Source organism: Schistocerca nitens, chromosome 10 (assembly GCF_023898315.1).
Source record: "Schistocerca nitens isolate TAMUIC-IGC-003100 chromosome 10, iqSchNite1.1, whole genome shotgun sequence".
NCBI lineage: Eukaryota > Metazoa > Arthropoda > Insecta > Orthoptera > Acrididae > Schistocerca > Schistocerca nitens.
This window is the reverse complement of record NC_064623.1, coordinates 218,579,735-218,595,527: the sequence shown is the minus strand read 5'-3', so window position 1 is coordinate 218,595,527 and position 15,793 is coordinate 218,579,735. Positions and strand designations below refer to the sequence as shown.

General features: G+C 39.9%; 1 protein-coding gene across 1 annotated transcript in view; it reads left to right on the top strand.

The window, feature by feature from the left end:
* LOC126209785 (zinc finger E-box-binding homeobox 2-like) overlaps positions 1 to 9,416 on the top strand; it is a 56,771-nt gene extending 47,355 nt beyond the window's left edge. The window contains exon 3 of the mRNA XM_049938925.1: positions 8,269 to 9,416. The gene's annotated coding sequence lies outside the window, so the exon portion shown is untranslated. The remainder of the gene's footprint in view (positions 1 to 8,268) is intronic.
* The last annotated feature ends 6,377 nt before the right edge of the window (positions 9,417 to 15,793 follow it).

Genomic DNA, 15,793 nt, shown 5'->3' with positions numbered 1-15,793 from the left:
GCTGTACTTTAAGTTGACCAAGCAAAGATAAAATTAGAAGACTTGTGTCATGGAGTCAACCAAAAGGAAAATGTTGTTGATTAACTTTCCACACCTCTCTTCTTCACAGCTGAGTGCAAAGCCCACAGTGTTTTGCTGTAATAGTTGTCATTTAATGAACAGCTGTTTGATATAAACTTGATATTGGCCATGACATTAAGTTGTCCTCATGCAGGTTGTGGACACTAGCATGGATGTAATAAGAATGGGTTTTTGACATCACAACATAAAATTTCACATTACAAAGCATTCCTGCAGATGGGAAGAATGTATTAACTCTGTCAGCTTTTGGGAACATTTTACCAAATGTGAACCAGTATAGTGTGAGATCATCTACAATGTCAGAGACTTTAAGCTTACAGCTTACTAAAGGTAAAATGTCATGTAGGTTATAAGAAAAAGGGGATTTTGGTAGAATTTGTTATAATAAAACATCAAAAATAGCATGTCGGTGGTGAACACTGTTACAACATTTATGAGAGCAAAGGTATAGGATGTATATGAACCTCAACCAACATCCATGTGCATTTCTGTTGATCATTTAAAAGTTACAACTTACTTTGAAACCATTTAGAAATCCAAAGTTTAGTAACATATGTGTTACCTCAGTATGTAGCAATCTGGCAGCATACTCCTTTCTCTGTGTGGCGAACTATGTTGAATGCTCAGTTAGACATTAAATTTAAATGTGTCACAAGTGTTCAAAACTTGCTTGTTCAAAGAAATCATCATTAATGTTGTGTATAGCAGGAAATGGAATATTTTTACAGCTCTGTTTTTGTGTTAAGCATCTGTGAATCCATTAAGACCTCTGTGAGATTCATCTGGATTTCAAGAATCGCTAATTAAGTTAAAACATCAATCTTTCACATGTCTATTTTTGGAAGCATTTATGTGATTTTTCCTTAAGTGATAGCAAGGGCAGTTCATAATAAAGTCAGATCCCAGGGTACAAAGAAATAAGCACATTTATTGGTACACATGTAAATGAACAGTTCTCAGATCTGACATCAAATAGGAATATAATAGCACTTTTGATGTCTACATCAACATCAAAACTCCACGGGCCAGCTGACAGTGTGCGTGGAGGGCATTTCTGGCACCACTAACAGATTCCTGCTCCCCTATTCCATTTGCAAATGGTGTGTGGGAAGAATAATTGTCGGTAAGCCTCTGTGCCGGCTCAAATTTCTAAAATTTTCTCGTCACGGCTATTTCACAAGATGTATGTGGAAGGTAGAAATATGTTTCCGACTCTGCCCAGAAAGTACTCTCAAAAAGTTTCAGTAGTAAACCTGTCCCTGCTGCACAATGCCTCTCTTATGGTATATGGCACTGGAGTTTGCTGAGCATTCCTATAGTGCTCTCAAACTGACCAAACGATCCTCTGACAAAATGCACTGGTCTTTTTGGATCTTTTCTGTCTCTTCTACTTACCTGGTAAGGGCCCCAGAATGATGAACAATACTCAAGAATCAGTCAAACAAATGCCTTGTAAGCCATTTCTTTCATAGATGAGTTACATTTCCTTAAGGTTCTTCCTACGAATTTCAGTCTGGCATCTGCTCTTCCTACTATTTGTTTTATGTGGTCATTCCACTTAAAGTGGCTCCGGACGGTTACTCCTAAACTTAGAAATCGACAGAATGTTCATCTTGTCGGGAAACGTGTTTGTCAGTTACATTATGAAGCGCAGCCAGTTTATGTGAGAAGGATTTGGAATTTCTGGTATATGCTGGACCTGAAATTTTGATCTTCTCAAATTAAGTGAACACCTGAGCAACACTTGAGAAACTTAAGGAAAAGCCTATTTCAATGACATCTTAATATGTTTCACAAATCAGACTCTTGTCCATTTTAAGAAGTTAGTATTAATGTTAAAATGGTTTGATATTTCTTCTTAGAAACTACAAAATATACTGAAGTCTGAAAATGGATATGGAAGCAAAAATTCATTTCTATATGTGCTTAACTTTCATAATTAATACCATTTCATGCTAAATGACTATTTATGAGACTTGAAGTCTTAAGTGTCATTGGCCTGCCGTTGCTTGGGTTAGCACTGGAGTAGAGGCGTACAGTAAGTCTGTGTGGCATATCTCATTTGCCAGCTGGTATTGACCTCAAAGGCATTGTTTTCAGTGGGTCAGAACAGTACTGATCTTTGAGCACTGTTATGTCTTATTTTCGAGAGGTAACCGTAGGCTCTTTGTCTAATAAGTACAGGATGTGATGCTTAATTCCAGACAAATTTCAATTTGAATTTTCCTTCATATTGTAGTTCTGATGGAGGTCATGACTGGTATTCTTGAAAGCCGTAGGCATCTAGTAAGCAGTCACAACCTCAAAATGCCTGAGATGTTACTGACAAGTGTAGAGAACAGTCAAAGAGCACTGGGCATTTGCCCACTGAAATAGTTCGATTCTTAGGGTACCCGAACTCAGCTGTGTATGTCTGGCTAAGTATAATACTGCGGAAAAGTCTGGGGAAGGTTACAGTAACCCAGTGAGGAAACCTCATTCTAGAAAATGAATTTCACGAACTGCGGCAGTCATCAAAAAGGCTCAAGTGCTGATTTCAGAGGACCCGGCGAAATTGCTGAGGAAACTGGCGTCGGTACTGAATGTCAGTGAGCAAAAAAAATTTCGAATGGCAGAGGAGGACCTCATATTTTTTATTTATTTATTGTTCTGTGGGACCAAATTAAGGAGAAGTCTCCATGGTCATGGAACAAGTCAATTCATGAAATTATAACATAATAGTAGAAACAGATAAAATGAAATACGAGAAACGTATTCAGGTGACAATCCGTAAGTTTAAATAAAGAAAATCAACAATGTAACACTGGAATTTGCTTAATTTTTCAGCTCTTCCAGGAGCTCCTCAACAGAATAGAAGGAGTGAGCCATGAGGAAACTCTTCAGTTTAGATTTAAAAGCGTTTGGGCTACTGTTAAGATTTTTGAGTTCTTGTGGTAGCTTATTGAAAATTGATGCAACAGAATAGTGCACTCCTTTCTGCACAAGAGTCAAGGAAGTGCATTCCACATGCAGATTTGATTTCTGCCTAGTATTAACTGAGTGAAAGCTGCTAACTCTTGGGAATAAGCTAATATTGCTAACAACAAACGATGTTAAAGAAAATATATACTGTGAGGGCAATGTCAGAATTCCCAGACTATTGAACAGGGGTCAACAAGAGATTCTCGAACTTACACCACATATAGCTCGAACAGCCCGTTTTTGAGCCAAAAATACCCTTTTTGAATCAGAAGAATTACCCCAAAAAAAAATAATAGCATATGACATAAGCGTATGAAAATATGCAAAGTAGACTACTTTTTGTGTTGAACTGTCACTTATTTAAGATACTGTTCTAATGGTAAATAAAGCAGCATTTAGTTTCTGAACAAGATCTTGAATGTGGGCTTTCCACAACAGCTTGCTATCTATCCGAACGCCTAGGAACTTTAACTGTTCCGTCTCGCTTATAATATGCCCATTCTCTCTGATCCAAATATCAAGTTCTTGTTGAATTGTGAGTTAGAAACTGTAAAAACTGAGTCTTACTGTGATTTAGCGTCAAATTATTTTCCACAAGCCATGAACTTATTTCATGAACTACATTATTTGATAATGTTTCAATATTACACACAAGATCCTTCACTACCAAGCTGGTGTCATCAGCAAACAGAAATATTTTTGAATCACCTGATAATATTAGAAGGCATATCATTTATATGAATAAGAAACAGCAGCGGCCCCAGCACCGACCCTTGGGGAATGCCCCACTTAACAGTGCCCCATTGGGACTGAACATCACTACCACTCTCAATATTGGGGAGAATTACCTTCTGCTTTCTGTTCTTAAAGTAAGAGGCGAACCAACTGTAAGCTACTCCCCTTACTCCATAATGGTCCAACTTCTGCAGTAATATTTTGTGGTCAACACAGTCAAAAGCTTTCGTTAAATCAAAGAAAACACCTAGCGTTCGCAACCTTTTATTTAATCCATCCAAAACCTCACAGAGAAAAGAGAATGTAGCATTTTCAGTTGTTAAACCATTTCTAAAACCAAACTGTACATTTGACAGCAAATTATGTGAATTTAAATGCTCCAGTAACCTTGTATATACAACCTTCTCGATAAGTTTAGCAAACACCGATGGCATAGAAATAGGTCTAAAATTGTCAAGATTATCCCTGTCTCCCTTTTTATAAAGTGGCTTCACTACCGAGTACTTTAATCAGTCAGGAAACCGACCACTCCTAAAGGAAAAGTTACAGATATGGCTAAGTACTGGGCTAACATACATAGAACAATACTTCAGTATTCTGCTAGATACCCCGTCATATCCATGAGAGTTTTTGGTCTTTAGTGATTTAATTATTAACTCAATCTTCCTCTTGTCAGTTCACGGAGGAGCATTTCAGGTAACAGTCTCAGAACACTTTTTACTACGAGCGCTATATGATTCCCTGTTGGGACTAGGTTTCTATTTAGTTCACCTGCTATATTCAGAAAGTGATTATTAACTACTGTACATATATGCAACTTATCAGTAACACGGACATTCCCACTATGCACTGATTCTATATCTTTGACCTGTCTCTGCAGACCAGCCACTTCCTTTACGACTGACCATATGGTTTTAATTTTATCCTGAGACTTAGCTATTCTATCTTCATACCACATACTTTTTGCCTACCTAATAACTTTTTTAAGCACCTTACAATACTGTTTGTAATGGGCTGCTGCATTTAGATTTTGACTGTTTCTAACATTTTGATATAATTGCCACTTTGTTCTACAGGATATTCTTATCCCTCTAGTCAGCCACCCAGGCTGCCTGTTTGTGCTAGTACCCTGTTTCGAATGTTCTAATGGAAAGCAACTTTCAAAGAGCACGAGAAAAGTTTTGAGGAAAGCATTATATTTATCGTCTACTGTATCAGCACTATAAACATCTTGCCACTCTTGTTCCTTGATAAGGTTTGGTCTCTACAGCAACTGGATCAGCTTTCCTAAAAAGTTAATAACTGTATTTAACATGTGTTGCAGCACAAAAATCTTTTAGAGTTAAAAAATGTGCATCATGATCTGAAAGGCCATTCACTTTTTTGCTAACGGAATGCCCTTCTAGTAATGAGGAATGAACAAAAATGTTGTCTATGGTTGTTCTACTGTTCCCTTGCACTCTCATTGGAAAGAATACGGTTTGCATAAGATTATATGAATTAAGGAGGTCTACCAGCATCCTTTTCCTTGCACAATCACTTGTACAATTAATATTGAAGTCACCACATATAACTAACTTTTTGTATTTCCTATAAAGTGAACCAAGAACCTCCTCTGGCTTTAGCAAAAACGTTGTGAAATCAGAGTCTGGGGTTCTACAAATAACAACAGTTAGAAGTTTAACTCCACTAAATTTAACCACACCTGCACAACATTCAAACACCTTTTCAGTGCAGTACTTTGAAACATCAATTGACTCAAATGGGATACCGTTTTTCACATACATGGCTACTCCCCCACACCGCAAAGAGCTCCTAGAAAAGCTGCCAGCCAACCTGTATCCTGGTAAAGGAAGCCTCTGAATTATCTCCTTATTTAAGAAGTGTTCAGATATACCAATAATTTCAGAGTCAACATCTATAAGCAGTTCACTAACTTTATCTCTAATACCTTGTCTATTTTGATGAAATATACTAACTCCCTCATTACTCGGATACCTGAGCTTTGTCAAAGGGGTTCCTTTGTTAGAGAGACTTCCCTTAAGCAGGAATACCTATCAGCTGACTTCAGTCTAAAAAACGTGCAGCTCTAACACCCACTAGTACAGGAATTTTCCCATGAGTGATCCCACCACCCCCACCTATGCTGTCACCTATAAGCTTTGCCAACCTCCCCTTTCCATACCTGTTGAGGTGCAGGTCACATCTAGTGAAACCCGTCCTGCCGATAGACTCCACCGACACCCCGAGCCTCACGTTATTACGCTTGACGGCTGTAGTAACACGAGGCCGATTGTGACGCTGAAACAGTTCCACAAAATGCACATTAGTGTTGCCAGTCTGAATGGCTATCATTTCCAGGTCACCATCTATGTCATACTCCCCATCCCTATCAATACTATTACCAGCCCCACCCACAATCACCACCTGATCCTCTTTAGTAAAATCCCTACATAACCCCCCTATGTTCACAGTCACCTGAGCCAATCCTGCATTAGGCTTCACAATGCTGGTGACCTGGTAGGCTGAAACTGGCTCTCAGATAACACTGATATGTTCTGATCGAAGGAGTTCTGCCCCTGAATAGCCTGGATTTGAAACTCCTCAACTACTTTGTTTGGCACCCTAATGTCACATGTCTACAGACCATTGTCGAAGCAACATTCCCGAATATGGACAGTGCTGTATTAAAGAGTGCATGGGATTGCTTCAGAACAAGATTGGAGGCAGTCATTGTGGCTGGAGGGGGTAACGTCAAGTAATGTTACTCTTGAAAGGTACCACTATTTATATGTGAAAGAACTATCATTTGCATTTTGTTGTAATAAATTTGCTTTCTTTAAAAAAATCATTTGTCCACATTTAAGCACGGTGCCCTGTAGTGTGTTTCAATGTACTTAATGACAGTTTTGACTCTTTTTTCCTTGTTTGAAGTCCATCAGTGCAGTTTGGAAAGTGTATGTGAACCGGGTACAATTTTGTGTTGTTAGGTGAATAATAATGGCAGTTTCCCTACATGCTGCTAGTTGTTGTTTAGATGAATAAGGCAGAAAAACACACACACACACACACACACACACACACACACACACACACACAGTTATCACAAATACTGTACGAACATCACTTATTCCCCCAGTGTGTGCTTTCTCCTGTACAGTCCAACCATTTGTATGTAGCAATTATTTTTCTAGTCCCTTGCAAAACAAGCCCACTTCTTTTGTTAACAAATATTATATGTACAGTACAGTATTGCAGACTTTTGTTTTCATTGTGAAAATGTTGTAACAAATGTTTTTCTTAAGAACCGAAGTAGTGATGCCCGGTGCCTGAAGAATGCACCGTAACACATTGCCATATACTGTACAGTGTGAGTGTTAGCAGTGCTGTATGTTTGTATAGGATCAAGCAGGAAAGGGCAATGCCTAAGTGGAATCTGTAAATTTTTAGTGGTCTAATACGTTTAGTAATAATCTTATGAGCATTATAGTGGCATCTGTGTGAGGCTAAATATTCATCATGTGTTTTACACTCTGCTTAAGAAATGTGTTTTTTTTTCATCTTGTAACATGCAATTTTCAAATCATGTCAAGGAGACATTTCGTATTTAAAATAAGAAACATTTTTTAAGAGCAATATAATAATTTACATTATTTTATATATATTCTTGAGATACTGCTACACAAATGCATATTGCAGTTTCCAGTAAACAAAAATAAAAAGTGTAATTACTGTGTTCAAACTATGAAACTGACCTCAGTGAAGTCTTTAGTAGTATAGCCAGAGGAGTAAAGAGTAATCTTTTTAATGAACCAAGCTCCAAGTTAAGTATATTACTGTCTTTTATTTTATTGTAAATTTAAACCCCATTCACACTGCTATTTGGACATTGCATATTAAGCAGTGTGTCAGGACTTTAAAATTTTCTCTGTGGCAAATGCTGTAGTTGTGGTCAATGTTTATTTAAGGATAACACCACCTCATGTACATAAAGGGAGAAAATAGCTAGAGTTTTTAATCTTTTAACAGTGATTGACAGGATACCTTTTGTTTCACAACACATTTGTTCCTTATTATTTGTTGAAGATGACATTGAGGTGATAGATATTCCATATGGCTGTGTAGATAGTGTTCATTAGTTTTATCTGTAATTTTGTCTGCCCCTGGTAGCTGAGTGCTCAGCACGACGGAATGTCATACATAATGGCCTGGATTCGATTCCCGGCTGGGTCGGAGATTTTCTGCACTCAGGGATTGGGTGTTGTGTCGGCCTTATCATTGTCATTTTATCCCCATGACACACAAGTTGCCGAAGTGGCATTAACTCAAAAGACCTGCACCAGGCGAACCATCTACCCGATGGAAGACACTAGCCACACGGTGTTTCCATTACCTGTAATTTTAACAATTCAGAAATCTGAGGTTTTGTTTATGTAAATGATAGGAGGAATAGTTTTGAGTGGCCATCCATTATGGAAGTTCCATTTTCAGGTACAACATTCCAAAGACTGGCTTAATTGTCTTTATTCGATGCTGGAGCAAAGTTTTAGCTTTGCTTATATCAACTGATGAACATTACTCATTCAGTCATCAAACTATAGAACATAAAAGTGGAATCAGGAAACTGGTTGAATACCCAGAAATAGATAATATATATATATTTTTAGATGTACATCACCATCTGTGCAATTGTTTATTCCCTCAAGGTTTGTTAAAATGTGACTGGTCTATTATATTTTAGTAAGCTAGGCCTAAAACTGTTTTTACAATGTAGAGAAAATGCTTGTAGTTCTCTTTTAAACGTGTAATTTATGCCTGTGATGTTTTTGTGTCAAACTCTGAAATAATGCATGTTTCACACATTTGTAGGAATTATGGAATGGTGGTATACTTATATATTGAAAGAAATGTATTGTTCACAATTTATTTAACATCAGTCAGAACTATGTGTTTTGACAGACCTTCAGCATCAGATCATGTGGTTAAACAAAGTGTTGTTATCTGGACAGTTCCTTCATTGCATGAGTACACAGTGATCACTGGCCTCTTTCTACATCTATACCCTGTGAACCACCATGAGGTGCATGGCATCTATACTCTTTCAAGAGTTTCTGTCCTCTATAGACTATATGATGTACATGTACAACTGTGGTATGCATCCATGTCATCTTGGAGGTACAGTTCAGAGTAGGCATTTGATATGATTTCTTGTCATACACAAATTGTTGGTGTTGGTGTGATGTCTTCTCCTCTCATTTTTCTCTGTTGTTTTAGAAATCATATGGTGCCACCAGTATTTATCAAACTGTTGATGTATGAAAATGTGTTTGCTACAAATAATTACTGGTACTGTTGTAATTATGAATAAAAATGAAGGAAGTGGTCTAGTGAAAATAAATTGGTACAATGTTTTGTGCAGTTTTGTTTTCCAGCCAAAACTTAACTATTTCACATCAGTAAGACAATTTCATAATAACCTAATGACCACATGTTTGTAAGGTTGTAATATTTTGTGCCAGAGAAATATTCTGTCCTCCCTCTGAAACTCGTCTGCTTTTACAAAGAATGGGCAGTTACAATAAGGTTACCATACACAGTCTTAAGTTATATAATGTTTTTAATGTTACTATGTTATATAATATGCTTGTAAATATTGATGTAAACAGAATTTGTTTCTGTAAATAAATATTCTGATTAAGAATGTTTGTACTGTTATTGTCTTAATGAGGCCCAAGTTCAAATAACTTACTATGTGTGCAAATTATAACTGTCACAAGTATTTTCAATACGAGTAAGTTTTTCAACTGTGGGGTGTTTTGAGGTTTTACCTTTCAAGTTTACATGAAGATACAGATAAATTTTAGATGTGTATAGGCCCTACACTGCCTCAAACTGTCAATTTTGGTGGCTGTAATCGTAAGAGCTTTCTGGCAGATCTCTTCATCAGTGCAGTAGTAACAATATGATAAATATTTAATGGATTTTCCATGTACATCACCTGACAAAAAAAGTGAAGAACCAAGAAAAGGAGGAACCAAAAGGGAACAGGATGTTGATAGGGCATGTAATGTTATTTCAGTGCTTACAATATTGAGTCACATCTACAAAGAACTTGGCAGCCTACTTATCTGTAGGAAATTACACCCCCTTTGGCCTGGATACATGCACAAATTCACTTGGGAATGGTGTCAAAGATGTCATATCCTCTCTCGAGTCAAGACGGCCCACAACTGTCGCAACTGGCCCAGGGGTGGTGTCGATGTCCGAGCTGGTACCTCACATTCTCTTGTCACATGCACGGCATACCGTACATCGCCTATCTGCAGACCCACAGTGAGTTGGTCCATCACGTGCTACTACAGCATCTTCTCACCAATCTGCTCCCGTGTCGAGCATTCCACCGCCTACTGTTGTTTTCTCACCGCTGCGGACGAATCTACAAGACGCACCTGCATGCTTTGCTCCTGTATTGCGTCTTCCATTGCCGACTTGTTGATGCCTCACCTACGCTGCCCCGGTTCACTGAGTTCAGTGAACCGATGTTACCCCCGGATAGCTTCTTGACCCCTATTGCCGACCTGGCTACGAGAATATCAGCCATCAGTAATGGCACTTATAGGATTTGCACTACCGACGGGCCCACCTGTTCATTATAATGCCAGGCACCTTAATGCTTCTAAACTTCTGTGTGTGAAGAAGGCCATTCAGGATGTGTCGGCTTTGGGCATCCTCCACTCCTTCAATAGCAACTGGTCTTCACCTATTCACCTTGTTCCCAAAAAGGACAGCACGTTACGCATGTGCAGGGACTACAGGTCCCTCAATGCACACACCATTATCAATAACTACCCCATCCCATATATCCAGGATTTCAGCAATTACTCCAGGGTTCTAACTTTTTCTCTGTTTTAGATTGTTCCAGGGCATATCATCAGATCCCCATGCATCGACCAGATATTCTGAAGACAGCCACCGTCACACCATATTTGAATACTGTTACATGCCTTATGTATTGAAAAATGCTGCGCAGGTGTGGCAGCGGTTCATTGATTCTATTTTGCTCCCTCTGCCATTTCCTTATGCTTACTTAGATGATATACTGATCTTTTCCGCCTCCACTGAGGAGCATCAGGTTCACCTCGATGCAGTCCATTCAGCCCTCGCTGCCAATGGCGTGGTGATCAGCCACGATAAATCTCAACTTTGTTAAACATCAGTTACCTTCCTAGGCCATACTGTCTCTTCCGATGGCCTCCAACCGACGAGTTCTCATGTCGAAACCATACTTGATGTTCCTCTCCCTGAGGATTATGCTCAGATCCGTCATTCTCTGGGTATGGCAAACTTTACCGCCGCCATATTCCTCAAACTGTCTCCATCCAAATGGCTCTCACCGACACACTCTCCGGCAAAAACACCACTGGGAATGGGAGTTGGAGTGGACCAAACTCACGCTCGACACTTTTGGTAACCTTAAAACCGCCCTTGCCCAAGCCATCACACTTGCCCATCCTGACGCTGAGGCCCTTGTCTTGATCACGACTAATGACAGTGACTCAGCTGTGGGTGCTGTTTTACAACAGCACACTCCCATCTCCAAGCGGTTGGCTTTTGACCGTACAAGGCGATTAAACATTTCAGTATTGACCTCGAGGGATGACCTTTCACGATCTATACAGATCACAAGCCACTCGTGGATGTTTTTCGTAATCCGGCTAAGGACTTTCTGCCGAGGCATTTCCGCCATATGGACTACATCTGTCATCACTCTTCTGACGCTTGCTATATCCGTGGCACGGAGAACATTGTGGCAACTACCTTTCCCACATCTGCGTGCTAACTGCAGTACAGAATCTCGAGGAGCTCGCCCTACTACAAGCCTCTGACAATGATATACAGTGAATAATATCGGACAATGAATCATCGCTCTCTGTCCAGCTGTGTATACTACATGAGTTGATGATCCCTGTCCTTTGTGACACCTCTATGGGCACACTACACCCCCAGGTCCCTGCCACCCTTCATAATAGGGTCTTTACTGCCTCGCACAGTGTAGCCCGTCCTGGGACATGAGCCACGACAGGGGTGGTAATAGAGCGCTTCGCCTGGCCTGGCACGAACCACGACTATCACACTTGGGGCCGTACTTGCATCCCGTACCGCCGCAGCCAGGTCGGCAGGCACACTCAACCTCCGTTGGGCAAGTTTGATATTTCAACGGGGCGTTTTTGGCATTTCCATATCGACATCATTGGTCCCCTCCCCCATTCCGAGGGTTACAGATACATCTTATTGATCATCGACCGTGTGTCCCGCTGGGTCGAGGTGGTCCCACTTATTGACATCATGGCGAGACCATCGTCTGTTCTTGCATCTCGGTGTGGGTTGCTCGCTGCAGTTGTCCCATCTCTCACAACCGACCAGGGATGCCAGTTTGAATCTGCCCTCTCTGTGTGACTCTGCAAACTCTGCAGCATAGCCAAATTTCACACAGCAGTTTACCATCCACAGGCAAACGGCCTGGTTGAGTCTGGCACTGCACACTTGAGGCCCCGCTAATGTGCTACCGTGGCCTATGGTCGGAGGCCCTCCCGTGGGTCCTGCTGGGTATTCACTCAGCCCATAAAGAAGATTTGAACGCCTTGCTCGCTGAGATTTTATATGGTCAACCCCCCCTTCCCGCCGAGTTTGGCGAGGATTCACCGTCAGCTGCAACCGAGGATCTTCCCGCCCTGATCAAGTCGGTTCGTACACTCATCACACGCTTCTGCCCCCCCCCCCCTCTCCCCATTGCTTTGTACGACTTTGTGATGCTGTGGGATGTCACTATGTGAGCAGCCCCGCAGGCGCTTTATTTGGGTCGTCACCGTGTGCTATGTCGCGGTACAAATAGGTTCGTCGTCCACCTACGTGGATGGCCACAGACAATGTCTGTTAATCAACTGAAACAGGTGTGGTCACTCACCGATCTGCCTCCTGACGCTGTTTTTGGCTGATGTGTCCCTGTCTGGAACCACGGGGCTTCTGCACTGCTGGCACTGACGCACCCACTTCCTGTGCCAGCTGCCACCTACACCTGCCACGCTGGCACCAAGACTACAAATTAGTGAATGAAGCTTCCCTCCACCATGCTCCACACTACCAGGAGGAGGAGAGGGGTGGGGGGGGGGGGGAGCGCTCTGTGGCATCTCTGGTGCAGAGCGCCCTAGTTTTGTGACTTGCTTCTTTGGACAGCTTTGTTATATTCTGCAATTTTTGGCACATAACTTGTTCTACCACCATGTTCGTTACGTATCAGTGATTAATAAATGCATATTCAGTACTTCGTGTATGTCACCTCCAACTGATCCTATGTGATAACCACATAGTGTTTTCATTTAAAACTTGTTTGCCTTCTGTGAGAAATTGAGCATGCCATCTTTTGCACGTAGTAATGGGACAAATGAGAAAGACAGTATCAACAAAAATGTACAACAGCGCAAACACAAAAGTAGTGTATTATTTTTAACGGGCAGTCACAGCAAAAACATGACAAAACTTTTCAAAGAAAACAAAAAATATGACGGAACAGGTATTGTGAAGCCAGGACTTGGTGTCGATAACATATCGGGAAAAAATGACTATGTCGTGTGTATAGCAGGTGCAAATGATGTTGCAAAAAAGAAGCAAATAACTGCCTGATGGACCTAAAACAATTCCTGGAATGCGATAAACAACAAAATACAATAGTTGCAACTTTACCACACATGTATGATCCAATGTATCACTCATGCGTCAACAAATAAATTCGAAAAACTAACATCAAAATAAAACAAATGCATCCTTTGTTTGGAAAATGTAGTGTCTTTGATATAGGCAAATTAGACAGATGCCACCATACCAAACATGGAATCCATCTAAATTACAAAGGGAAAAACTTTGTGTGTAAAATCATAAATGACACCATTGTGAACGGAGAGAGAGAGAGCAAACAGCAAAATTCCGTGTACCGGTATGGGACCAGTCTCAGCAGCAGAAGAAGCAGCATCATCAAAAGCAGCAGAATCATCAGGGACAGGACCAACAGGGGAAACATCAACACATGCAGCAGAAACTGTTGCCCAGCCTACACGTAACAGAAAGCAAACCCACAATTTTTTATAGTAACACGAGAGAAAAGGATTTCAAGTTGCATGAAACATTTCTCTCATATGTTCAATATGAGTCTTCCACACCTCAAGCAATACTATCAACCAGTGTACTGGAAAAAGCCACTCTTAGCAAAAATCATGCAAATGCAGGGAAGAGCAAAAATCAAACATTGTCTTTATTCCACCAAAATCAAGAATCAAGAATTTTATTCGCCGTAGATCATTTTACAATGATATTGGCTTCGTCATACAAGATGTACTAGTACATACGGAATAATAAAATAAACTTCTGTCAATACATTATAGAATACATTTGAAGCATGGCAGTGTACCAAATTACAAAGGATAGCTTTTAAAAGTTAACGCAACAAGCTATCTTATAATCTAATATAATATGGTATTTTATTGTTTATAGTATAAACTTTGTAATTACACACGATTAACCACAGCACAAAATAATATGTTTAACTACAGACAACTTTTAAATGCTTATATTCTCCTCAGGCATCTCAAAGAATTCTTTAATGTCATAGAATGGATGATCTGACAGCCAGCTGTACCACTTAATTTTAAAAGAATTTGCATCCATAGACTGAACATGAACTGGCAGTTTATTGAACATTTTGAGTGGGTTAACTTTGTGGGAATTTCCTGTTTTCGCTACTCTGTGGCGCGGTGTGTCTAAATTACCGTTAGCCCTGGTGTTATGTTTGTGTATTTCCCTTCTGGCAATAAGTTCTGAAATATTATTTTTAATATAGAGTACAGACACATAGATGTATAAATTTATAATTGTAAGTATTCTGAGTCTGGAAAAAAGAGGACGACGGTGCTCCCTATGACCTCTTTTACATATTACACGTATGACTTCAATATGTCTTTGATGTGAGGGGAGTGCCCCCATATAATCAAACCATATGAAATATGTGACTGAAATAGCCCAAAGTATGTCACCCTGAAGTACTCCAAGCTCACTACCTCCCTCAGTTTCAAGAGAAGGTCTGCCACCCGAGATATTTTTTCACATACATGATTGACATGTTCCTCCCAATGTAGTTTTGAATCAATGTGAATACCTAAGAGTTTTACCGACTTATTGCCTACTTCATTTGATGTTCCCATTAAAAGTTGTTGTGTTTTGACAGGGTTGCATAGGAGCTTATTGGCTGCAAACCAGTCCAGGGCCTTATCTAGCGTTTCTTTTGTTAGGTTATTCAGATCTGAAATGTTCTGATGTGTCGTAAGTAGTGTTGTATCGTCAGCATAACACACAACAGGGTGAGCTATATTTTTAGGTAAATCATTAATAGCGACAATGAAGAAGAAGGGTCCAAGGATAGACCCTTGTGGTACATCTGTGCTGATTTCCATGATGGAAGAATTTAAATGTCTGACTGAAACGAATTGTTTTCGGTTACTTAAATAAGAATTTATCACATATAAAGTGCTCCCTCCCATCCCATAAAACTCTAGTTTCCCGAGTAGTATGTCAACAGGAATGCAATCGAAAGCTTTGCTTAGGTCACATAATACCAGTGATACCATGTTATTATTTTCAAAAGCTGTTAAGGTTTGGTCAATGATTTCCAAGATGGCCCCTGTTGTGTTCTTCCCCTTTCAAAAGCCAAACTGATACATAGGATATTGTGTTTTTCAAAGAAGTTGCTTATTTGTGTGTGTATCAGCGCCTCAAATATCTTTGAGAATATTGGAACAATGGAGACTGGTCTGTAGCTTTGGGGGAGATGTTTGTCCCTTTTTTAAAAAACTGGGACAACTTTTGATACCTTGAGTGCATCTGGAAAAACTCCAAATTCTACACATTTATTAAAAATATAAGCTAATGGTTTGGCGATTGAGTGTATTGTCTTTTTAATTATGTTATT